Here is a 24,964-nt window from a genome sequence, read left to right on the forward strand (position 1 = left end):
GCAGGCTGGTATATTCCCAGGTGCAGGACCACGTGATGAGAGATGCACTAAAGCTTGGGGCAGCTGCCACCAAGGCACAGCATGGAAAGATTAGGTTAAATGGGGCCCATTCGGTTATTGGACCCACCCGGTGCATCAAATACCTGTAGATACACTCTTGTACAAGTCAGCAATGCCTTTGGCTTATTCGTTAGACGGAGTCCAACTCCAATGTTTGTTTACTTTTTGATATGCTACTCCACAGAACCAAACTGTTTTAGTGACTGTGTATGTATATAAACATATTTTTATGTATAAAGTACATTTTTGAAATAAATCAGAGAACAATATTCAAAGATTGAGAACTCGAGATAATTATGACAAAAATTCAGGCGGAATTTTAAAATTTATTTCCACCCATTTCATTAGTTTTTACTATAAAATAAGACCGACTTGATAAACGTGTTTTTTTAAAATATAACCTTGTGTGTTGTCAAACCGGTTGTGTTAGATTCCAGCAAATGGGCTGTAACTAAAGCAAGTGAGGAATGTTGGAGCTATAATCCCACTTGAGGGCAGCCAGGAGGCTTCATATCGAAGGTAGGGCTCAAGGAACTGAGCCAATCTCAAACTGCAACTCGCTCAAACAAATCCAGCAACTTATTTTCAATTGGTTCCAATGAAATAACCTGGAAGTAACTTCCACAAGGAAGTGAAGAGGCAAAAAGAATCCTTTTTCGGGATGACGGTAAGGTTCCAAGTTTAAATTCTGATTTCGTTTGATTTTTCTCCTCATGTCTCTCCCCCATGGTTCTAGAATCAAGGGTGCAGCTGGTTTGTGAGCGTGATTTTTCCACTCTGCAGAGCCATTAGAGTTTCTATCTGCTGTCTATGCATCGAGCTGAAACAGATCCAAGGGCCGTGCTGGGTCACGAACTCTAGTTATTTCAACAACTCTGATGTAAATATGTTTCGTCTCCATGTCGGAGTTTGCAATTTGTTTAAACAGACGGGATCATGGTTCTTTGTAACTCAGATCCAATCCTTGTTTAATAAACAGCCTGCTACACTGTAAATATTGATTATATTGGAAGGGAGAACCAGCGACTGCACTGAGAAAACACACAGGCTGCCTAAGCTGTCAGCGTACAGCACTGGCCAGCCCTCCCTGTTTTTGACAGTAGGCGGACGTTCGCCTGAAAACCCAAATCCAGTCAGAAAATCAATCTGTCTTCAGATTCAACCTCAGACCTTGATTCATTTTGCTAGCGGGCTGTGTAAATGTGGGTGCACATGAGGCACAAGCGTAACAAATTCCTGTCGGTGAGACTTTTATTTTCCAAACGGACTGGAAAGTTTAGTTTCGTGTCCCCTCCTCTCCAGCCAGTAATGATCTTCTGGGCTTTTAATGGCCAAATGTTCAAAACACGTAGGAATCGCCTTCATCCCTATACAAAGTCAAAACTCAGATGTCAAAGGGCCTCACAATTATTTGCCTTCAAGTAGAAAGAGCGCCCCTCACTGATATTTCTACAAATACTGCCTGCGTAGATTATTTTAAGTACACTGGGAATAGAACAATAAGGCACAGTACACGCCTTTGGCCCTTGATGTTGTGCTAACCTTTTATCCTACTCGAAGATCAAACTAACCTACATACCCTTAATTTTACTATCATCCATGTGCCTATCCAACAGTCGCTTAAATGTAGATAAAAACAATGACTGCAGATGCTGGAAACTAGAGTCTAGATTAGAGTGGTGCCGGAAGAACACAGCAGTTCAGGCAGCATCCGAGGAGCAGGAAAATTGACATTTCGGGCAAAAGCCCTTCATCAGGAATACAGGCAGAGAGCCTGAAGGGTGGAGAGATAAATGAGAGGAGGGTGGGGGTGGGGGAAAAGTAGCACAGAGTACAATGGGTGAGTGGGGGAGGGGATTAAGGTGATAGGTTAGGGAGGAGGGTGGAGTGGATAGGTGGGAAAGAAGATAGGCAGGTCGGACAAGTCATGGGGACAGTGCTGAGCTGGAAGTTTGGAACTGGGGTGAGGTGGGGGGAAGAGGAAATGAGGAAACTATTGAAGTCCACATTGATGCCCTGGGGTTGAAGTGTTCCGAGGCAGAAAATGAGGCGTTCTTCCTCCAGGCGTCTGGTGGTGAGAGAACGGCGGTGAAGGAGGCCCAGGACCTCCATGTCCTCAGTCCCTAATGTATCTGACTCTGCTACCACTGCTGGCAGTGCATTCCATGCACTCACCACTCTCCTTGTACAGAACCAACTTCTGACATCCTTCCTCCAATCATCTTAACATTATACCCCCTTGTGATAGCCATTGCTGCTCTGGGGAAAAGTCTCTGACTATCCACTCTATCTATGCCTCTCAACATCTTGTACAAAGTTAAAAATCACACAACACCAAGTTATAGTCCAACAGATTGACAACCACCTGATGAAGGAGCAGCGCTCCGAAAGCTAGTGCTTCCAAATAAACCTGTTGGACTATAACCTGATGTTCATAGAGATGTACAGCATGGAAACAGACCCTTTGGTCCAACCTGTCCATGCTGACCGGATATCCCAACCCAATCTAGCCCCACCTGCCAGCACCTGGCCCATATCCCTCCAAACCCTTCCTATTCATATACCCATCCAAATGCCTTTTAAATGTTGCAATTGTATCAGCATCCACCACTTCCTCTGGCAGCTCATTCTATACACACACCACCCTCTGCATGAAAACGTTGCCCCTTAGGTCTCTTTTATATCGTTCCCCTCTCACCCTAAACCTATGCCCTGTAGTTCTGGACTCCCCAACCCCAGAGAAAAGACTTTGCCAATTTACTGATCCATGCCCCTCATGATTTTATAAATTTCTATAAGGTCACCCCTCAGCCTCCGATGCCCCAGGGAAAACAGCCCCAGCCTGTTCAGCCTCTCCCTCTAGCTCAAATCCTCCAACCCTGGCAACATGCTGTAAATCTTTTCTAAACCCTTTCAAGTTTCACAACATCTTTCTGATTGGTATTATACACCACAGTCTAACACCAGCATCTCCAAATTACAACATCTTGTACACCTCTACCAAGTCACCCCTCATCCTTCTTCGCTCCAATGAGAAAAGCCCTAGCTTCCTCAACCTTTCTTCATGAGACATGGCCTTTGGTCCAGGCAGCATCCTCGTAAATCTCCTCTGCACCCTCTCAAAAGCTTCCACATCCTTCTTATAATGAGGCGACAAGACAATGTGGGCGGCACGGTGGCACAGTGGTTAGCACTGCTGCCTCACAGCGCCTGAGACCCGGGTTCAATTCCTGACTCAGGCGACAGACTGTGTGGAGTTTGCACATTCTCCCCGTGTCTGCGTGGGTTTCCTCCGGGTGCTCCGGTTTCCTCCCACAGTCCAAAGATGTGTAGGTCAGGTGAATTGGCCATGCTAAATTGCCCGTAGTGTTAGGTAAGGGGTAAATGTAGGGGTATGGGTTGGTTGCGCTTCGGCGGGTCGGTGTGGACTTGTTGGGCCGAAGGGCCTGTTTCCACACTGTAAGTCTAATCTAATCTAAAAAAGACCTGAACACAATATTCCAAGTGTGGGAGTCGGTTTAGCTCAGTTGGTTGGATTGTTGGTTTGCAGAGCAGTGTAATGCCAACAGTGTGGGTTCAATACCCATCACCATTTTGAGGTTACCATGAAGGGCTCTCCTTCTCAGACTCTCTTTCCTGCCTGAGGTCTGGTGGCCCTCAGGTTAAATCACCACCTCTAATGAGAGAGCAGCCTATGGTCTGCTAAGACTGTGACAACACAATACCACATATACAATACCACAATATTCCGAGTGTGGTTTAACCAGGGCTCTATCAAGCTGCAGCGTAACCTTGAGGCTCGTAAACTCAATTCCCCTGCTGATGAAAGCCAACGCACCATATGCCTTCTTAACAACCCTGTCCACTCTGGTGGCAACCTTAAGGGAACTGTGGACGTGCACCCCAAGATCCCTATGTTTCCTCCCATTGCCAAGAATCCTGTCTTTATTTCCGCATTCAAATTTGACCTTCCAAAATGAATTACTTCGCACTTTTTCATCTGCCACTTCTCAGCCCAGCTCAATGTCCCATTGCAGCCGACAACAGCACTCCACACTATCCACAACTCCACCAATCTTTGTGTCATCAGCAAACTTACTAACCCACCCTTCTACTGCCTCATCCAAGTCATTTATAAAAATCACAAAGTGCAGAGGTCCCAGAACAGATCACTGTGGAACATCACTGTTCACCGGGCTCCAAGCTGAGTACATTCTGTCGACTACCACCTTCTGTCTTCTATGGGCCAGCTAATTCTGTATCCAGATAGGCAGGATTTCCTATGTCCCATGCCTCCTTACTTTCTCAATGAGCCTACCATGGGGAACCTTATCAAAATCCTTGCAAAATACATGTACACCACATCCACTGCTTTACTTTCATCAATGCGTTTTGTTCCAGCCTCAAAGAATTCAATAAGGTTTGTGAGGCATGACCAGCCTAATCAAACTATGGTTTTCCAAGTATTCATCGATCCTGTCTCTCAGAATCTTATCCAATAATTTGCCCACCACACACATAAGACTGACTGGTCTGTAATTCCCAGGATTATTCCTATTCCTTTTCTTCAATTATAATTTCAATATTTAAAAGGCATCTAGATCAGTACATGAATAAGAAGAATTTAAAAGGTTTTTTTTTAAAAGCCCATAGCTAACGATCTCCATGAATTAATCTTACATAGACCTGCGTGAAAAGGACTTTGTCTGAGTTTCCATTAAAATATTAGGTTTTCAATAACACAGGACCATCCAGCTGAGAAGCTTTTGTACAGATTCCCTGAATTGCAGACAGGTTCCCATAAAGATGTCACTACTTTATAATTAATATTGCAGAATTGGTAGCTGTGTTCCCTTGGGAAATAACATTTGCCGCCCTCCAAACATCTGGCACAATTCCAGTGGATAGTGAGGATGCAAAGATCATCGTCAAAGATGAAGCAATCTCTTCCCTCACTTCCTGTAATAACTTTGGGTATATCCCATCTGGTTGTATGAATTGGAACAGTCTGACTCACCTCTCTCTTTAATTAGAGCCAGAGTCATAGAGACGTGCAGCACAGAATCAGACCCTTCAGTCCAACTCGTCCATGCCGGTCAGATATTCTAAATTAATCAAGTCCCATTTTCTGCACTTGGCCCATATCCTTCTTAAACCCTTCCTATCCATATACACACCCAGATGCCTTTTAAATGCTGTAACTGTACCATTCTCCACCACTCCATCTGGCAGCTCCTTCCACATTCGCATCACCTTTGAAAAAGTTGCTCTTTCAGCCCCTTTTAAACCTTTTCCCTCTCACTGATTTACAGCATGGAAACAGATCTTCGGTCCAACTTATCTTTGCCATATCCTAAATTAATCTAGTTCCATTTGCCAGCATTTGGCCCATATCCCTCTAATCCAGAGGAAAATACCTTGAATATGCGCCGTATGCATGTCCCTCATGTCTCAATCTCTCCCTGTGGCTCAAATCCTCCAGCCCTGGCAAAATCCTTGTAAATCTTTCGTAACTAGAAACTCTACAGTTTGGAGCAGACCATTCAGTCTACACCAATCCTCCGAAGGAACGTCCCACCCAGTCCCACCATCTCTTCCATAAACATGTATTCCCCAGGGCTAATTCATCTAGCCAGCATGTCTTTGGACTGGGGGAGGAAGGCCATGCAGACAAATCTGCAAACTTCACGCAGACAGTCGCTTGAGGGTAGACTTGAACCTGGGTCACTGGCGCTGTAAGGCAGCAGTGCTAACCACTGAGCCACTGTGCCGACCTGAAGTCTTTTCTGAACCCTTCCGGGTTTCACAACCCTTCCTTATAACAAGGAGATGCAGTATTCCAAACTAACTGGGGAATTTACAGGAAGTCTGTCCCATCAGACCATTATTGTAACCATATTTTTCCTAAGGGAACACAACTACCAGTTCTGGAATTTTAATTATAAAGTAGTGACATCTTTATGGGAATCTGTCTGCATTCCAGGGAAGCTGTACAAAAACTTCTCAGCTGGATGGTCCTGTGTGTATTGAAAACCTAATATTTTAATGGAAACTCAAACAAAGTCCTTTTCATGTAGGTCTATGTTAGATTAGTACATGGAGATCATTAGCTATGGGTTTTTTTTAAAAAAATGCTCTTTTATCTGTTCATTGAATCACAGTGTCATACAGCACAGAAACAGACCCTTTGGTCCAACTCATCTGTGCCAATCAGGCATCCCATCTGACCTCATCCCACTTGCCAGCGTTTGGCCCTTATCCTTCTAAATTCTTCCTCTTCATGTACTGATCCAGATGCATTTTAAATGTGGTAATCATCCATCACCTCCATTACTTCCAAGCGCTGGTGTTGGACTGGGGTGGACAAAGTTAAAAATCACACAACACCAGGTTATAGTCCAACAGGTTTATTTGGAAGCACTAGCTTTTGGAGCGCTGCGCCTTAATCAGATGGCAGCTAGTTCCATACACTCAACACTCTCTACGCGAAAAAGTTGCCTCTCAGGTCTTTTTTTAAATCTTTCCCCTTTAGTTTTGGACTGGTCCACCCGGGTGAAAAAGACCTTGAATATTCATGCTGCCCATGCCCTTCATGGCTTTATAAACCTCTATAAGGTCACCCCTCAGCCTCCAACGCTCCAGGGAAAAAAGTCCCCAGCTTATTCAGCCCTCTCCCTATCACTCACACCCTCCAGTTCCTGTAACATCCTTGTAAATCTTTTCTGCACCCCCTCAAGTTTAGCAATATAGAAAGGTGACCAGAATTATACACAGTATTCTAAAAGTGATGTCACCAATGTCCTGTACAGTCACAACATGACATTCCAACTCCTAACTCAATGTTTTGACCAATGAAGGAAGCATGTTAAAAACCGTCTTCTCCACCCTGTCCACCTGCAACTCCAAGGAACTATGCACCTGCACCCCTAGGTCTCTTTATTTGGTAACACTCACCAGGGCCCTAGCATTAACTGTATAAGACCTGCCCTGGTTTGCTTGAGCAAAATGCAACACCTCATATTTATCTAAATTAAACTCCACCTGCTATGCTTCAGTCTGTGTCCAGCAATTTTGGTGTCATCTGCAAACTTACAAATCATGTCTCTGAGATTCACATCCAAATCATTTATATAAATGACAAAAAGTAGTGGGCCCAGCATCAATCCTTGTGGCACACCACGTCCAGTACAAAACATAATTCTCTGCCACTACCCTGTTGTCTCCTACCTTCAAGCCAATTATGTAACCAAATGGCTAGCTCTTCCTGGATCTGATGTGATCTAATCTTACTGACCAGTGTACCGTGCAGAACCTTGTCGAACACCTTGTTGAAGTCCATAGAGACAATGTTTACCGCTCTGCCCTCATCAATCTTCTTTGTCACCTTATCAAAAAACTCAATCAAGTTAGTGAGACACAATTTCCCATGGATCAAACCAGGTTTACTATCCCTAATCAATCCTTGTCTTTAGAAATGAAGGTAAATCCTGTCCCATCAAAAAGTTCTCCAGCAACTTACCCATCACTGATGTAGACGCACGTCTATAATTCCATGGTTTTTCTTTATGGCCTTTCCTCAATAATGGCACCATATTAGCCAACCTCAAGTCTTCCGGCACTTCACCCATAGCTGTCGATGCTGCAAATATCTCAATAAGGAGCCCAGCAACCCCTTCTCTAGCTTCCCACAGAGTTCAGGGAAACATCTGATCAGGTCCAGGAGATTTATCTACCATTATGCGTTTTAAGGCATTTGCCACCTCCTCTTTGTAATGTGGACTCTTTTTCAGCCATCACTATTTATTTCCTCAAGTTACCTAGCTTTTATGTCTTTCTCCACAGTAAATACTGATGCAAAATATTTGTTTAGTATCTCACACACCTCCTGTGGCACCACACAAAATGTAGAGGAGCTGGTATTGGATGGGGTTGTCAAAGTTAAAAATTACACAACACCAGATTATAGTCCAACAGGTTTATTTGGAAACACAAGGTTTTGGAGCACTGCTCCTTCAGCTACCGATGAATAAGCAGCGCTCCGAAACCTAGTGCTTCCAAATAAACCTGTTGGACTATAACCTGGTGTTGTGTGATTTTTATCGTTGTAGCACACATAGGTGACCATGTTGATCTTTAAGGGGGCCTATTCTCTCTCTACTTACTATTTTTCTCTTCTGGAATCTCTTTGGATTCCTCTATTTGCCAAAGCCTTGGAGAAAGTGAGGACTGCAGATGCTGGAGATCAGAGCTGAATAATGTGTTGCTGGAAAAGCACAGCAGGTCAGGCAGCATCCAAGGAGCAGGAGAATCGACGTTTCGGGCATAAGTTCGTCTTCCATTTCCTAGTTAAGTATACTCCTACTGCCCTGTTTTCCTCCAGGGATTCACCCAATATTACATGTCTGATATAAGTCTCCTTTTTCTTAACCAGAGCCTCAATTTCTTGAGTCATTCAGCATTCCCTACACTTGCCAACCTTACCGTTCACACTAATAGGGACACACTGTCTCTAAGCTCTTTATATTCTTATTTTTAAATGCTTCCTATTTCCCAACTGTAACTTTACCTGTAAGGAGGCTCTCTCAATCAACCTTTGAAAGTTCCTGTCTAGTACCGTCAAAGTAAGCCTTACTCCAATTTAGAACTTTAACTTTTAAATCAGGTCTATCCTTTTTCATAAGTATTTTTAAACTAATAGAATTATGGTCAATTAGTGCTCCCAAAGTACTTCCTCACTGACACCTCAGTCACTTGCCCTATTTCCTAACAGGTCAAACATCGCTCCTTCTCCACATTCAAGTATTGAATAAAAATGTTCTCTTGTACACCATTAATAAATTCCTCCCTTAACACTATGACAGTCCCAATCAACGTTTGGAAATTTAAAATCCCCTCCTGCTATAACTATTATTCTAAAAGACATCTGAGATTTCTTTATATATTTGCTCCTCAATTTCCCACGGATTATTGGAGGGCCTATAAAACGATACCAACAAGGTGATCATCCCTTTCTTATTTTTCAGCTCTACCTGTATAATTTCACCGGACAATCACTCGGGAATATCCTCAGTACAGCTGTAATTTTATCCCTAATTAAAAACACCACTCCCCATTCTCTCTTGCTTCCCTTTCTGTCATTTCTACTGTATCTGTACTCCAGAAGATGAAGCTGCCAGTCCTGTCCATCCCTGCGCCACATTTCTGCATTAAACAAAAAACAAAGAACAAAGAAAATTACCGCACTGGAACAGGCCCTTCAGCCCTCCAAGCCTTGCTGATCCAGATCCTCTATCTAAACCTGCTGCTGATTTTCTAAAAATCAAGATCCCTCTGCTCCCTGCCCATTCGTGTATCTGTCTAGCACCTACCACACTCTGCATAAAGAATTTTCCACGCATATCTCCCTTAAATTTTTCCCCTCTCACTTTGGACTCATGACCCGGAGTAATTGAGTCCCCCACTCAGGGTAAAAGCTTCTTGCTATCCACCCTTTCTACACCTTTCATGATTTTGTAAACCTCAATCAGGTGCCCCCTCAACCTCCATCTTTCTAATGAAAATAATCCTAATCTACTCAACCTTTCTTCATAACTAGCACCCTCCATAGCTGGCAACATCCTGGTGAACCTCCTCTGCACTCTCTCCAAAGCATCCACATCCTTTTGGTACAATTGGACCTGAACACTCAGAACTCTGTGCATCAATTTTCCCCAGGGCTTTTCCATTTACTGTATAGTTCAATCTTCCAAAATACATCACCTCACATTTGTCCAGATTGAACTCCATCTGCCATTTCTCTGCCCAAGTCTCCAATCTATCTATATTCTGCTGCATTCTCGGACAGTCCCCTTCACTACCTGCTCCTCCACCAACCTTAGTGTCATCTGCAAACTTGCTAATCAGACCACCCCTACCTCCCTCCAGACCATTTATATATACCACAAACAACAGTGGCCCCAGCACGGATCCCTGTGGGACACCACTGGGCACAGGTCTCCATTTTGAGAAACTTTCTTCCACTACTCCTCTCTGTCTCCTGTTGCCTAGCCAGTTCTCTATTTACTTAGCTCATACACCCCAGACCCCATGTGACTTCATATTCTCCATCAGCCAACCATGGGGAACCTTATCAGATGTCTTACTAAAGTCCATATATATGACATCTACAGCTCTTTCCCCCATCAATCAACACTGTCACCTCCTCAAAGAATTCTATTAGTTTTTTAAGATGTGACCTTCCCTGCACAAAACCATGCTGCCGATCACAGATCTTCCAAATGGGAATAGATCCTATCCCTCAGTAGCTTCCCTACTACTGATGTCAGGCTCACCGGTCTATAGTTACCTGGAGCATCCCTGCTACCCTTCTTAAACAAGGGGACATTAGCTAATCTTCAGTCCTCCAGCTCCTCACCCCTGTTCAAGGATGCTGCAAAGACATTGGAAGTTAACTTTGGAAGTTAAAACTAAATGAACCAAAGCATTCCATAAACCATAAAGTGTTGGAAATTACATGCTTTTCTTCAGATTAAAGAAGGAATTTTCAATGTTAGAGGATTAACATGAAGGTATCTAAGAGCATACTAGTAAAAAGTGAGGTCTGCAGATGCTGGAGATCAGAGCTGAAAATGTGTTGCTGGTTAAAGCACAGCAGGTCAGGCAGCATCCAAGGAACAGGAAATTCGATGTTTCGGGCCAGAGCTCTGATGAAGGGCTCTGGCCCGAAACGTCGAATTTCCTGTTCCTTGGATGCTGCCTGACCTGCTGTGCTTTAACCAGCAACACATTTTCAGCTCTAAGAGCATACTGCTCCAGCAAATGGGTGTAACAAAGGGAAATAATCTGGTTTCAATCTTTATGTGTGGTCGATGAAGGAAGTATTTAGGCACAAAAATGACATTGTGTAGTGCAGCTCAAAGACAAAGGATTGCCAAAGTAAAATATAATTACTTGGGCAATCATCTAAAGTAGATAAAATGCTAATTTCATGTGTTACCATCATCTGTTTCATATCTTCACAGAAATTTGCTGAACAAAAAAGAGCATGGCGGACGACAAGCAGCCAGTCAGTGAAATCGAAATGGACACAGGTAAGTACAAAATAAGAGGTTCCAAGAAATTGGTCCAAATTAGCTAGGATACTCCAGATGACCCAGGAGATGATATGAAACTAAATATTTTGAGTATCACTAGTTCGAAGTTAAGTCTGAAGTATGGGAGAGTGCCAATTCTATATTCTGCACCTGTACTCTAGGACAGCTCAATTCGAGAACTATTGCCTATTGTCAACAATATTCGGTCTAACATCATTAAAGCTCAGTACAGTTCAATGTGGATTACTGGCCATTGCTGTTGGGACCATCCACAATAATAGGAAGGAGCTGAAGACATTGATTTGTTTGAGATAATGGCCTCTTTCAGGCCGGTTGGAGCAGAAAGCTATGGGTGCCAGCATGAGGGAGGGCAAACTAATGGGAAAGAGACTGCAGGGTATGGAACAGAAGGATGTGAACGCGGTTGTGCATGGTGATTTGTAAATTTTATGGACAGCATTTTTGAAATTAGCATCATATTCCAGAGGAGAAAATAAATGAGTCAATTGATATAGCAAACACACACACAGGCACACACACTCTCCCTATCTCTCTCTCTCACACACACACACACACACACACACACACACACACACAGTCTCTGTCTCTCTCTCTCTTTCTCATGCTCTCTCTCCCTCACATGCTTGCAGACACACAGATATGTCTATGGGGTGAATTTGTGTTTGCAGATTTGTAATTTCGGATACATTCTATTTTGTTCAATAAGCACACAATCTGTAACCAATCATTCCATGTGATGTTTTATAAATTCCGACTTTGGAAATAGTCTGACTCAAGATTGGAATACAGATAGACTCTAGCCTCACACCTTTAATACATTGTCTGAGTTTTTTTTAACATAAAACCTTAAGTTATCTCAGGAATGTGACCTGAAAGAAGGTCTGGGATTTACATATTAATGAATTGAAACCTGAAACCCATTCAAAGTGATTAAAGGCTTAACAGCAATCTAGGTTTTTTCAATAAACTGCATCAGTTGTATGACATAGAGTCATAGAGACATTGAGATGTACAGCACAGAAACAGACCCTTCGGTCCAACTCGTCCATGCCAACCAGATATCCCAACCCAATCTAGTCCCACCAACCAGCACCTGGCCCATATCCCTCTAAACATTTCCTATTCATATACACCATCCAGATCCCTTTTAAATGTTGCAATTCCACTAGCCTCCACCGCTTCCGCTGGCAGCTCATTCCATACATGCACCACTCTGTGGGCAAAAACTGCCCGTTATATCTTTCCCCTCTCAACCTAAACCTACTCCCTGTAGTTGTGGACTATCCCACCCCCACCCCCAAAACCCACCCACTCTACTACCACCTAACTTATTATTTTCCCCAGCACTCATGTTGTGCGTGTGTGCAGGTTTGGGACACAGTGAAAGACAACAGGTGTACAAATCTTTATTCAATTTCCACCACCAGGAAGAAAGGAAACACCCAAGTGGCCAGTGTCTAACAATGGAGAAAGTGTGGACTGCAGATGCTGGGGATCAGAGCTTAAAAATGTGTTGCTAGAAAAGTGCAGCAGGTCAGGCAGCATCCAAGGAGAAGGAGAATCGACATTTCAGGCATAAGCTTTTCCAGCAACACATTTTTAATGTCAAACAATGCCCTTCTTATCAAAAGGCAATGCTGCGTGAGCAAAAAAGTGAAAGGGAGGGTAGGGATTAAATCAAAATAGAGTTGGAGGGGGAAATAATGCACTCCACTCCCTGCGGCACCCACCTCTCCCTGAACAGCTCGTGCTCCTTCTCCAGGGACACCCGGGCTCCAATCAGCATCTATAATTTTAAAAAATTTTTCTTTTATCTTTTTTTTAATTAACCTGCGCACTACCGCCTAACTGCGGTAGTACTTGTTTTTTCCCCAGCACCCATGGTGTGTGTGCAGGCGTGAGACGCAGTGAGAGACACAAAGTGCACAAGTCTTTATTTAATTTTCACCACCAGGAAGAAAGGAAACACCCAAGTGGCCAGTGACAAGCAGTGCCCTTCACATCAAAGTGCAATGCTGTGTGATCAAACAGTGAAGGGGAGGGCAGGGACTAAATCAAAATAGAGTTGGAGGGGGAAATAATGCACTCCACTCCCTGCGGCGCCCACCTCTCCCTGAACAGCTTGTGCTCCTTCTCCAGGGACACTCGTCTCCAATCAGCATCTATATTGTGTAGTGATTGGACCATGGGCCAGGTGGATCTCATTGACTATTAGACCCTTGATTGGAGCTGTTAACCTGTGTCAGTCAGGGATCCCTGGATGACAAACATAAATAGGAGATTCAGACAGCCTCCTTGCTGGAGGGACTGGCTCTGAGCTGGCTGGTCAGAGCCCCTATACCATGCACGTGTAAATGAAGGGAGACTCAATGGCCTCTGTGCTGTTATTTCAGTGGCAACTAGAGAAAACAGTATGCACCTGAAGAAAATTCACTCTCGATAGTCATCTTTCAGTTAGGTTAAATATTTAAGGCATCATATAAGGTAGCTTGACTTGTTTGATCCTGCTGTCAAAGACTCGGCCCTGTATGTGGAAAGAATGCGGTATCTTTCTCGTGCAAATGACATTGGGGGAGATGAAAAGCAACGAGAAATCCTTCTGACTGCTTGTGGACCTGTAGCATTTTCAGTTATTAGAAGTCTAACTTCCCCAGAGGCACCGGATACTAAAACCTATCAAGATTTGATGGATTGAGTTAAGGAATTTTACAACACCACGCCTCCACTAATTCCAAGATGCAATTGGTTTTACTCAGCTGTTAGAGAATTGGGGAATTCAAATCAAGCTTTTTGACGAGGTTAAAATGTAATTTTGGTTAACCCTGAGGGAGAAACTGAGAGATGGATTGGTATGTGGGATAAAAAATATGTAACCGTGCAAAAGTGCCGACTTGCTGAAGTCCAACTGGACTTTAAACAGATGCTACAACTATCTTTATCATTGGAAAATGCAGCAAGTGGAGCATTTGCATTATAGGGAATGCTGATGGAAAAGACCCCCTCACCAGACTGAATGAGCTTGAGAGATAATGCTTGAGTGAAGGCAATTGTGTAGCCTCACCCAGGACCATTGCATAGCGTCACCCAGGATCATTCTGTACCCTCACCCAGGATCATTGTGTACCCTCACCCAGGACCATTGTGTAGCCTCACCAACGAACATTGTGTACCCTCACCCAGGATCATTGTGTCCCCTCACCCAGGGCCATTTTGTACCCTCACCCAGGATCATTGCGTAGCCTCAACCAGGACCATTGTGTACCCTCACCCAGGATCATTGTGTTCCCTCTCACAGGTCAATTGTGTAACCTCACCCAGGATCATTGTGTACCCTCACCCAGGATCATTGTGTACCCTCTCACAGGTCAATTGTGTACCCTTACCCAGGATCATTGTGTACCCTCACCCAGGATCATTGTGTACCCTCACCCAGGATCATTGTGTTCCCTCCCACAGGATCATTGTGTACCCTCACCCAGGTCAATTGTATACCCTCACCCATGGCTAATGTGTAGCCTTACCCCCGTCCTTGTGTAGCCTCATCCAGGACCATTGTGTACCCTCACCAAGGATCATTGTCTACCCTTACCTAGGATCATTGTGTAGCCTCTCCCAGGATCATTGAGTACCCTCACCCAGGACCATTGTGTACCATCACCCAGGATAAATGTGTAGCCTCACCCTGGTCAGTTGTGTACCCTCACCAAGGATCATTGTGTACCCTTACCCAGGACCATTGTGTACCCTCACCCAGGACCTTTGTGTATCCACACCCAGGACCATTGTGTAGCCTCACCCAGGATCATTATGTACCCTCACCCAGGTTCATTGTTCAGCCTCACCCAGGACCATTGTGAACATTCTCCCAGAATTATTGTACAGCCTCACCCAGGACCATTGTGTACCCTCACCCAGGATCATGGTGTACCCTCACCCAGGTCAATTGTGTGCACTCTCTCAGGATCAGTGTGGCGCCTCACCCAGGACCATTGTGTACCCTCACTCAGGATCATTGTGTACCCTCACCCAGGATCATTATGTACCCTCACCCAGATTTATTCGTTAGCCTCACCCAGGATCATTGTGTACCCTCAACCAGGATCATTGTGTACCCTCACTCAGGACTATTGTGTACCCTCCCCCTGGATCATTTTGTAGCCTCACCCAGGACCATTGTGTACTCTCAGCCAGATCAATTGTATACCCTCACCCAGGATCAATGTGTACCCTCACCCAGGATCATTGTTTTGCCTCACCCTGGACCATTGTGTACCCTCACCCAGGACTATTGTTTACCCTCTTCCAGGACCATTGTATAGCCTCACCCAGGATCATTGTGTAGCCTCACCCAGGATCATTGTGTAGCCTCACCCAGGACCACTGTGTCGCCTCACTCAGGTCAATTGCGTATCCTCACTCAGGTCCATTGTGTCGCTTCACTGGGGACATATCATGAACAGAGGTGGCTCTAGGTCTACAAAACCCCAAAAACAAAACTGGGCCTCTCCCAAACGGTTTTCATTTTATGTCGGATCCAGGCTGGCAGACTATTGTAGTTGCTGCAGGTATAAGGACACAAGGCCCTAAAGGAGACCCGGTAGGGCTGAATTGAGTAAGAGAATCCAGGCAGTGCACACCCTGGGATGTCCACCTACAGCTGGTTTGGAACAGTTCCATTGCTGAGCAGCAGTCAAGTCATCACCAAGCAAAATAAACGTCTGGTTGAAGGGTCACCCAGTTCTTCTGGAGCTCAATACCAACGCAGCTGTAGCAGTCACTCCAGGACAGTCTTTAACCTGATTTGAGCTGAAAAATATGTTGCTGGAAAAGCGCAGCAGGTCAGGTAGCATCAAAGGAGCAGGAGAATCGATGTTTCGGGCATATGCCCTTCTTCAGGAATTTGCCTTGCAATCCCACCCTTAAGTTCACGCAATACCTCAGCCAGACTGAGAATATGTCCTGGCGAATTGTTACAGATTAAGGGTAGAGCTTCGTTTTGTTCGCCTATGAGAAATAATTGATGCAGATACCACCAATTGTCGTAAAAAGCCTTGGGCCAAGCTTGATGGGGTGGAATTGACTGAGAAAGATTAACCCTGGTTGGCTCAACCGATACGCAAGATGGCTATCTGGTGTATCATCAGCCTGTGCCCTTTTCCAGTGGACCAGGCAGAACATTTTACAAGCTCTATCCCAGGTTGCCATTTCTCTGGAAGACTTGCTAATAACTGATAAAGACCATTTGCAAAACATCAGGAAGACCAATAAAGAGCACTCTGAAAACTTGGACATAGTGCTTAAATGTTCCTCCCAGGTGGGATTACAGCTTAGAAGGGGAAACATCTGTTTTCCAGGCTTTCTAAGTGATCTACTTAGGCGACAGAGTTGACAAAACCAGCTTACACCCTGTGTAAGACAAAGGGAGGGTGATCAAAGACACCCTGGCTCCCACATCTGTACTGGAGCGTCGGTCTTTCCTTGGGTTTGTGAATTATTACAGAAAAATTCATACATAAGCTGGCATCCATATTGGCAATCTTACACTTCCTATTGAACAAGGGTCGTGCAGCTAAGAAGTAGCCTTTTGTGAAGTGAAAAAGCAGTTGCTGTCATCTAAGGTGTTGGCCCATTATGATCCAAGTGAGAGGTGGTGCTGATATGCAATGTCTCCCTGTACGGTCTTGGGATGGTGTGACTCACCAGTGGCCCAACAGAAAGGAGCACCTGATAATGTACGCTTCCTGGGCTTTGGCTGATGCCGAACGAAAACACGTCCAGATGGAGTAAGAAGATTTAGCCATCACCTTTAGTTTGAGAAAGTTGCACCAATATGTTACAGACATAAATTTGTAATACTAATGGACCATAAACCTTTGTTAGGGCTACTTAGAGAAGACAAGGCTGTGGCTTCAAGTTGAACTCAGGGGTAGGCCCATATACTCAGTGCGTACCATTAAGTGTGGACCACCGTCCAGGAGAACAAGTGGCAAATGCGGATGCCTTGAGCCACCTCTGACTGGCAGGTACACCACCGCTGGTGCCGCCCCTGGAAGAGTCTATTCTGGTTTGAAACTTTCTGGACACCCTTCTGGTCATTGCTGACAATATCCAACTGTGGCAAAACTAAAACAGCAGGTGGCAATGGGGGAAACCAAAGAGCCATCACAACCAGAATGGAAACCTTTCTGGACCCGGACAGACCAGATCACCGTAGAGGACGACATTTTATTACAGGGAGTAAGTGTGATAGTCCTGAGTAAAGGTCACTGCCAGATACTGGCTGAACTCCATCAGTACCGTTCAGAAGTTTCCAGAATAAAGATGTTGGTGAGAGGTTATTTTGTGGCCAGGATTGGGTACTGACATAGCTGGATTAGTGGGACAGTGCCCAGAGTGCCAACAAGGACAAAACTACTGCCAGCAGCTCGCTCGCGCCCCCCTGCCATCATGACAATGGCTGGGTAAACTCTGGATGTAGCTACACGTCAACTGTGCTGGCCCTTTCATGGGCGTAACGTCGTTGGTCAAATTGTTTGGACATACATAGTGTTCATTTCACAAACACAACGATAATGACTGAAAGGCTACCAGCATCTCCACAATACATGAAGCATTGGTCACAGACAATGGGACGTCATTTACCAGCAGGGGTTTCAAGTGGAATCATAGAAACCCGACAGATACATAGATTCCCTACAGTGTGGAAACAGGCCATTTGGCCCAAGTCCACACCAACCCTCCAAAGAGTAACCCACCCAAACCCATTCCCCTACCCAATGTTTACCCCTGACTAATGCATAGTCTCTATACACTGTGGACAATTTACCATGCCCACGCCCAATTCACTTAACCTGCACATCTTTGGATTGTGGGAGGAAAGGACAAAGTGAGGACTGCAGATGCTGGAGATCAGAGCTGAAAATGTGTTGCTGGAAAAGCGCAGCAGGTCGGGCAGCATCCAAGGAGCAGGAGATTCAACGTTTCGGGCATAAGCCCTTCTTCAGGAATGAGGAAAGTGTGTCCAGCAGGCTAAGATAAAAGGTAGGGAGGAGGGGCTTTGGAAATGCGATAGGTGGAAGGAGGTCAAGGTGATAGGCCGGAGTGGGGTGGGGGCGGAGAGGTCAGGAAGAAGATTGCAGGTTAGGAAGGCAGTGCTGAGTTCGAGGGATTTGACTGAGACGAGGTGGGGGGAGGGGAAATGAGGAAACTAGAGAAATCTGAGTTCATCCCTTGTGGTTGGAGCGTTCCTAGGCGGAAGACGAGGCACTCTTCCTCCAGCCGTCGTGTTGCTATGGTCTGGCGATGGAGGATTCCAAGGATCTGCATGTCCTTGGTGGAGTGGGAGGGGGAGTTGAAGTGTTGAGCCACGGGGTGGTTGGGTTGGTTGATCCTGGTGTCCCAGAGGTGTTTCTGAAACGTTCCGCAAGTAGACAGCCTGTCTCTCCAACATAGAGGAGGACACATCGGGTGCAACGGATGCAGTAAATGATGTGTGTGGAGGTGCAGGTGAATTCGTGGTGGATATAGAAGGATCCCTTGGGGCCTTGGAGGGAAGTAAGGGAGGAGGTGTGGGCGCAAGTTTTGCATTTCTTGCGGTTGCAGAGGAAGGTGCCGGGAGTGGAGGTTGGGTTGATGGGGGAAGTGGACCTGACGAGGGAGTCACGGAGGGAGTGGTCTTTTCGGAACGCTGATAGGGGAGGGGAGGGAAATATATCCCTGGTGGTGGGGTCCGTTTGGAGGTGGCAGAAATTACGACGGATAATAGATGTATATGGAGGTTGGTGGGGTAGTAGGTGAGGACCAGTGGGGTTCTGTCCTGATGGCGATTGGAGGGACGGGGCTCAAGGACGGAGGAGCAGGAAGTGGAGGAGATGCGGTGGAGGGCATCGTCGATCATGTCTGCGGGGAAATTGCGGTCTTTGAAGTAGGAGGTCAGCTGGGTTGTATGGTATTGGTACTGGTCCTCCTGGGAGCAGAAGTGGCGGTGACAAAGGAATTGGGACTATGGGATGGCGTTTTTACAGGGGGCAGGGTGGGAGGAGGTGTAGTCTAGGTAGCTGTGGGAGTCGGTCGGTTTATAGTAAATGTCCGTGTTGATTCGGTCACCCGAAATAGAAATGAGAAGGGGAGGGAGGAGTCTGAGACGGTCCAGGTAAATTTGAGGTTGGGGTGGAAGGTGTTAGTAAAGTGGATGAACTTTTCAACCTCCTCGTGGGAGCACGATGCAGCGCCGATACAGTTATCGATGTAGCGGAGAAAAAGGTGGGGGGTGGTGCCAGTGTAGCTGCGGAAGATGGACTGTTCCACATATCCTGCGAAGAGGCAGGCATAACTGGGGCCCATGGCTGCTCCTTTGGTTTGGATTGTGGGAGTATACTAAAGCACCCGGAGGAAATCCGCGCAGATACTGGGAGAATGTGCAAACTCCACACAGGCAGTCACCTGAGGCTGGAATCAAACCCAAGTCCCAGGTGCTGTGAGGCAGCAGTGCTAACCACTGAGCCACCATGTGGTCATACATTTCCTAAAGGCATAGAGCTATAGAGATGTACAGCACAGAACCAGACCCTTTAGTCCAACTCATCCATGCCAACCAGATATTCTAAATTAATCTAGTCTTATTTGCCAGCACTTGGCCCATTTCATTCTAAACCCTTCCTATTCATATACCCATCCAGATGCCTTTTAAATGTAATTGTACCAGCCTCCACCACTTCATCTGGCAGCTCCCTCATATACGCACCACCCTCTGTGTGAAAAAGTTGCCCCTTGGGTCTCTTTTATATTTTTCCCCTCTCACCCTAAACCTGTGCCCTGTAGTTCTGGTCTCCCCCACCCCAGGGGAAAGGACTTTGTCTATTTACCCTATCCATGCCCCTCATTATTTGTAAACCTCTATAAGGTCACTTCTCAGCCTCTGATACTCCAGGGAAAACAGCCCAAGCCTATTCAGCCTCTCCCTGTAGCTCAAATCCTCCAACCCTGGCAACATCCTTGTAAATCTTTTCTGAACCCTTTCAAGTTTCACAACATCCCTCCTATAGGAGGGAGACCAGAATTACACACAGTAACCCAAAAGTGACCTATTCAATGTCCTGTACAGCCGCAACATGCCCTCCCAACACCTATACTCAATGCTCTCACCCATAAAGGAAAGCATACCAAACGCTTTCTCCATCATTCTATCTCCCTGAGACTCCACATTCAATGAACGATGAACCTGCACTCCAAGGACCTTACCATTAAGTGTATAAGTCCTGCCCTGATTTGCCTTTCAAATGGGATTCAGCATGTTCAGACACCTTCATAGCTTCCATCATCCAATGGTCTGGTGGAAAGAGCAGTCCAAACATTGAAGGCAAGATCAAAGAAACAGCCTGCCGTAATTCACTACTAAAATGCTCCAGTTCCTGTTTGATTATAGGGCCACCCTTCACAAACTGCAGGGATCGCTCCAGTGATGGGGAGAAGACTCCACATCAGATTAAACCTGATATTTCCAGATCTGATGGGGAGGGTGAAAAGGCAGCAGGAATGCCACTTGCCTCCTCTAAGTGAGAGATAATTTACTTCAGGGGACAAAGTTTGGTGTCAGAACCACAGAAATGTTGGCTCAGTGGTTAGCACTGCTACCTCACAGCACCAGTGACCCAGGTTCGATTCCAATCATGGGTGACTTTATGGAGTTTTCACATTCTCCCCGTGTCTGTGTGGATTTCCTCCAGGTGCTCTGGTTTCCTCCCAGAATCCAAAAATGTGCAGGTTCAGTGAATTGACCATGCTAAATGGCCCAGAGTGTTCAGGGATGTGTAGGGTAGGTACATCACGGGTAAATGTAGAGGAGTGGGTCTGGGTGGGTGACTCTTCGGAGGGTCGGTGTGGACTTATTGGGCCTGCTTCCACACTGCCGGAATTCAATAAAAAAAAGGCTCTGCGTTGGTAAGAGGTGAGGTCTGGACACATGACATTCAAAGTTCAGGCAAGCAAGGCAGTCCTGAGCTAACATGTGCACCACAATAAAGTGCTATCTCGCAAATGGGACAGGGGCAAAGCATACCTGGCCCTCAGAACAGCCAGAAAGAACTGTCAGAAACCATGGATTATTCCCCCTCTCTCTCTCATGTCAAGGAAACCTTAGAGTCTAAGATGGATGTAGTTTCGATAATGTTACCCCCTTAAGAAGCAGGGGAAACTCTCCCGATATTCTCTGGGTGTAAGAGGTGGCCTGCGGTCTGGTACATGCCACCACGGTGTGCATCAGAGTTGGAGGAAAGGGAACTGAGATGGAAATATAAGAGAGTGTCAGGACTCCAGATGCTGGAGATCAGAGTCAAATGTGTGGCACTGGAAAAACACAGCAGGTCAGGCTGCATCCGAGGAGCAGGAGCGTCGACATTTTGAGCACAAGCTGTTTATCAGGAAAAGTGAAAATATTCCAGGTAAGCGACAAGAGAAAGGGCAGGAGTTGGGTGAGGTGCGCGGAGGGATGTGGTAATTGGAATGAGGGCCACGTGGATCGCGTTGAGTAAGAGATCCCTGATTGTGGCTGTTGACCTGGGCCAATCAGGGAGCCCTGGCTGACAAGTATAAGCAGGAGAGACAGGATACTGGTCTCTGTGGAGTTATTTCAAGGAGTGACAGAGATTTAGAGGTAAAAAGCAAAGGAAATATCGACCAAGAAAGAATGAGGAGAGTCACATTGTGAGAAACAGACATGAAAGCAAGGGAATGAGAAGACGCGTGGAGAAAATGGACAAACATGTGAAAAAGGTAAAAAAACAGGTGATTCAGTGAATCTCCTCATTTTATTTTTATTTTTCACGTGTTCGTTCAGAGAATCTTCACATTCCAGGGACTGGTCTGAGCTAGATGCTCAAGAGTCCATAAAATAAGGGGTGACTTGGTGATGGGATATCGACCTGTGAGCAGTTATTTCAACTGGTTAGAGAATCAATTCGTCTTGTTATAAGTATCCTGTCATGTAGAGAGTGTGAAATATTGGACATTTCAAAGACTAGAATTTCCTGAAGTGGTTTTAGCCATTGAAGATTTGTTTGACAGAATTAGTCATCTTCGGTGTCATTTCCTCCTTCCATGTTTGGCATTCTCCTTTGAATATAAATGAAGCAAATTCATATTAGTTTGGAAGCATTGGAAGTATTCTTCCCTGTTCTGGACAAGGCGATTCAGGTGTGATAGAAAGACTTTGAAGAAGGTGCGGAAAATAGTCACAAGAATAGCTTCAGGGTAGACAATTCCGTTGTTGAGGGAGGGTGGAGAAATGAGGCCTGATTTCTTTGGAAAAGGGAAGGTTGGCAGGAGGTCTAACTTGGCTGTTCACAAGCATGAGAGTGCACGCTGAGTAAACTGGGTGGAATTGTTAATACTCTTGAGAGGATTGAGAATACGATTGAAATCAGAGGTAAACACAGCCAAAAAAGTGACATCAGAAAATAGCTTTTCAAAATTCTCCCATCAAAGTGGAATGCACTCCCTGAGAGTATGGGGTAAACAGATTCAGTTGGCACATTCAAAAGGGAATTAGATTCCTTACAGTGTGGAAAAAGTCCACAAAAAACCTCCAAAGAGGGACTCACCCATACATTTACCCCTGACTAAAATATGGGAGGAGACCAGAGCACACCCACAGGGAGAGTGTGCAAACTCCACACAGACAGATACCCAGGTGGGAACTGGACCCAGGTCCCTCACACTGTGAGACAGCAGTGCTAACCACTGAGCCACCATGGCAATTAAACAGTGGTTTGTTAAGAAGACTCTCCAGCCAAGGGAATGTGACTAATTTAATTGTGCATCTACAGAGAGAGTATGGATCCTATGGGCTGAAAGTGTGATTCTGAGAGACTTGTAATGGCATCACACATCAGAGGACATTCACGTTGATTGTAAATGGATCTTTTTGCTTATTACTAATTAAAAGCTCATCCTTCGAAAGAATGGGCAAATGAGAACATAGGCAAAACAAAATTGAGCAAATCATCCATTTGGGCATCATTGTGGATGATACCCGCTGTTGAGGAATCACGTGGCATTCAGATGTATTTTCAATATCTCATGTAGACTTCTCTTGTCTGTGTTGTCTAGCAGCTTTTCAAAATGTTTAACTGCTTGTGTAACATAAGGGTCTTTTCAGATGTTTCTAACTGGTATACTTACTTATTTGATTTGTTTATGTCTGTGTGAACTTTAAGTCTCTTTGAGGGCATAGAAATGATGCCACCCAAAGTTTCCTTGCCAACTCTGTGCCAAGATTGACCATGGCATGCATTGCGTGTCCCACAATGTTATGAAGGATTTCTATGGTTAATGCAAGTGAATCATTAAATAAAGGTCCTTTCACCAAGAAAAGTCGCAGGAAATTCCAAAGTTTTGTTTCTTCAAAGTTGTTGTCAGTGATAACACAGTTTACAATGATCAACACCTTTTGTGAAATGAACCTTACCTTTAACTTGATGGAAGAAGAATGACTTTAACTTTGCAAGATAGTGTGAAGGTGTCATAATCATTCGTGCCCATGATACTACTTCAACAGTTTTTGTTCCATGAAAACTAAGTGAATTTGTTGGGTTGGCTAAATGAAAATTATACCAATAAATTAAAGACTGTAACTTGTAGGATATGTTGAAAAGACTTATACACTTTATACTCACAGATCCTGTCTACCAGTGCCTTGAAAACTTCAATGATTGCGACCTTTATAAGGTGACGACATTCTACCGGGAGAGATTGGAACAGGCAATTGAAGAAGCGGTGATAGGTGTCAGCTTGGTGTTAACGTACGAGGGACATTTCAATGGCCAGGAACATCAGGCAAGTGAACAAAATCACTCTTAATCTGAATTGCCTCAACATCAGAAAACGTTCAAGAGATCCTACATGATGAATTATTTTGGCAACAGATCCAATCGATGTGAGAAATGTCTGTCAATGTTTTGGATTTGCAGATCATAAATGATACCTCTGTTGGAATGATGAAAACATAGAAATAATTGGAAGACAGAATGTGGTATTTTGGACCATTGACTGTTCCCAGGCATCATCATGCATTTCAGCTCTTGGTTCATAAACCCGAACATTGTGATACCTCACATACAGATCTGTTTAGAACGATGCAGGTTTCTGCTTCTACCAGTTTTTCAGGCACTATCCTCCATATATATCAACTCCTCAGCACTTGCTCACCACACTGCTAAACAAAATATATCTGCTATCTCTACTTGGTTGTCTCATCTTACCTACACCTGAAACATCTCTAATCACCCTCATCTGTACAACTGACATGATTAAAAAAACATCCAAGCCCAATTTATTGTTATTATTAAAATTCCAATCCTCGACAAATTGCTGAAAAATATCCTCATGAATTCCATGGATTTCTTCCTATAATACAGCCAATGAAATCATCTACAGAGGCTCCAACCTCAATCTAACTGGTGTACAGATGGTTCAAATATAAACTCTCATTGTCTGATCCTCTATGTCTCAGCTCCCGAAGAAATTATTCATTTTCCTCCTGCCCACTTACCTGCCCAATTCACTTCACCAATCTGTGCACTAATATTTCTTTGTTCTATGCCTCTCATGCCATTTCTATGGTTTTTTTCTAGATTTAATCGTCATTCCGAGATACATTTGATCATTCATCTCAAGCTGACATTTTGTCTGCTACATTGCAGAGGACATGTAAATTTCATTGATATAGAATAGGCTTGACAACTAGCAAACACCTGGATATTTTCCATGTCAAGGTGGAGGCTTCTTAATCATGC

General features: G+C 44.8%; 1 long non-coding RNA gene across 1 annotated transcript; it reads left to right on the top strand.

Moving 5' to 3' along the window:
• Positions 1 to 554: 554 nt before the first annotated feature.
• Positions 555 to 24,017, top strand: LOC132820930 (uncharacterized). The gene is made up of 3 exons (XR_009645257.1): positions 555 to 727; positions 11,082 to 11,150; positions 23,848 to 24,017. It is a non-coding gene; the product is annotated as an uncharacterized LOC132820930 (long non-coding RNA).
• The last annotated feature ends 947 nt before the right edge of the window (positions 24,018 to 24,964 follow it).

Source organism: Hemiscyllium ocellatum, chromosome 12 (genome assembly GCF_020745735.1).
Source record: "Hemiscyllium ocellatum isolate sHemOce1 chromosome 12, sHemOce1.pat.X.cur, whole genome shotgun sequence".
NCBI classification, from domain to species: Eukaryota; Metazoa; Chordata; class Chondrichthyes; order Orectolobiformes; family Hemiscylliidae; genus Hemiscyllium; species Hemiscyllium ocellatum.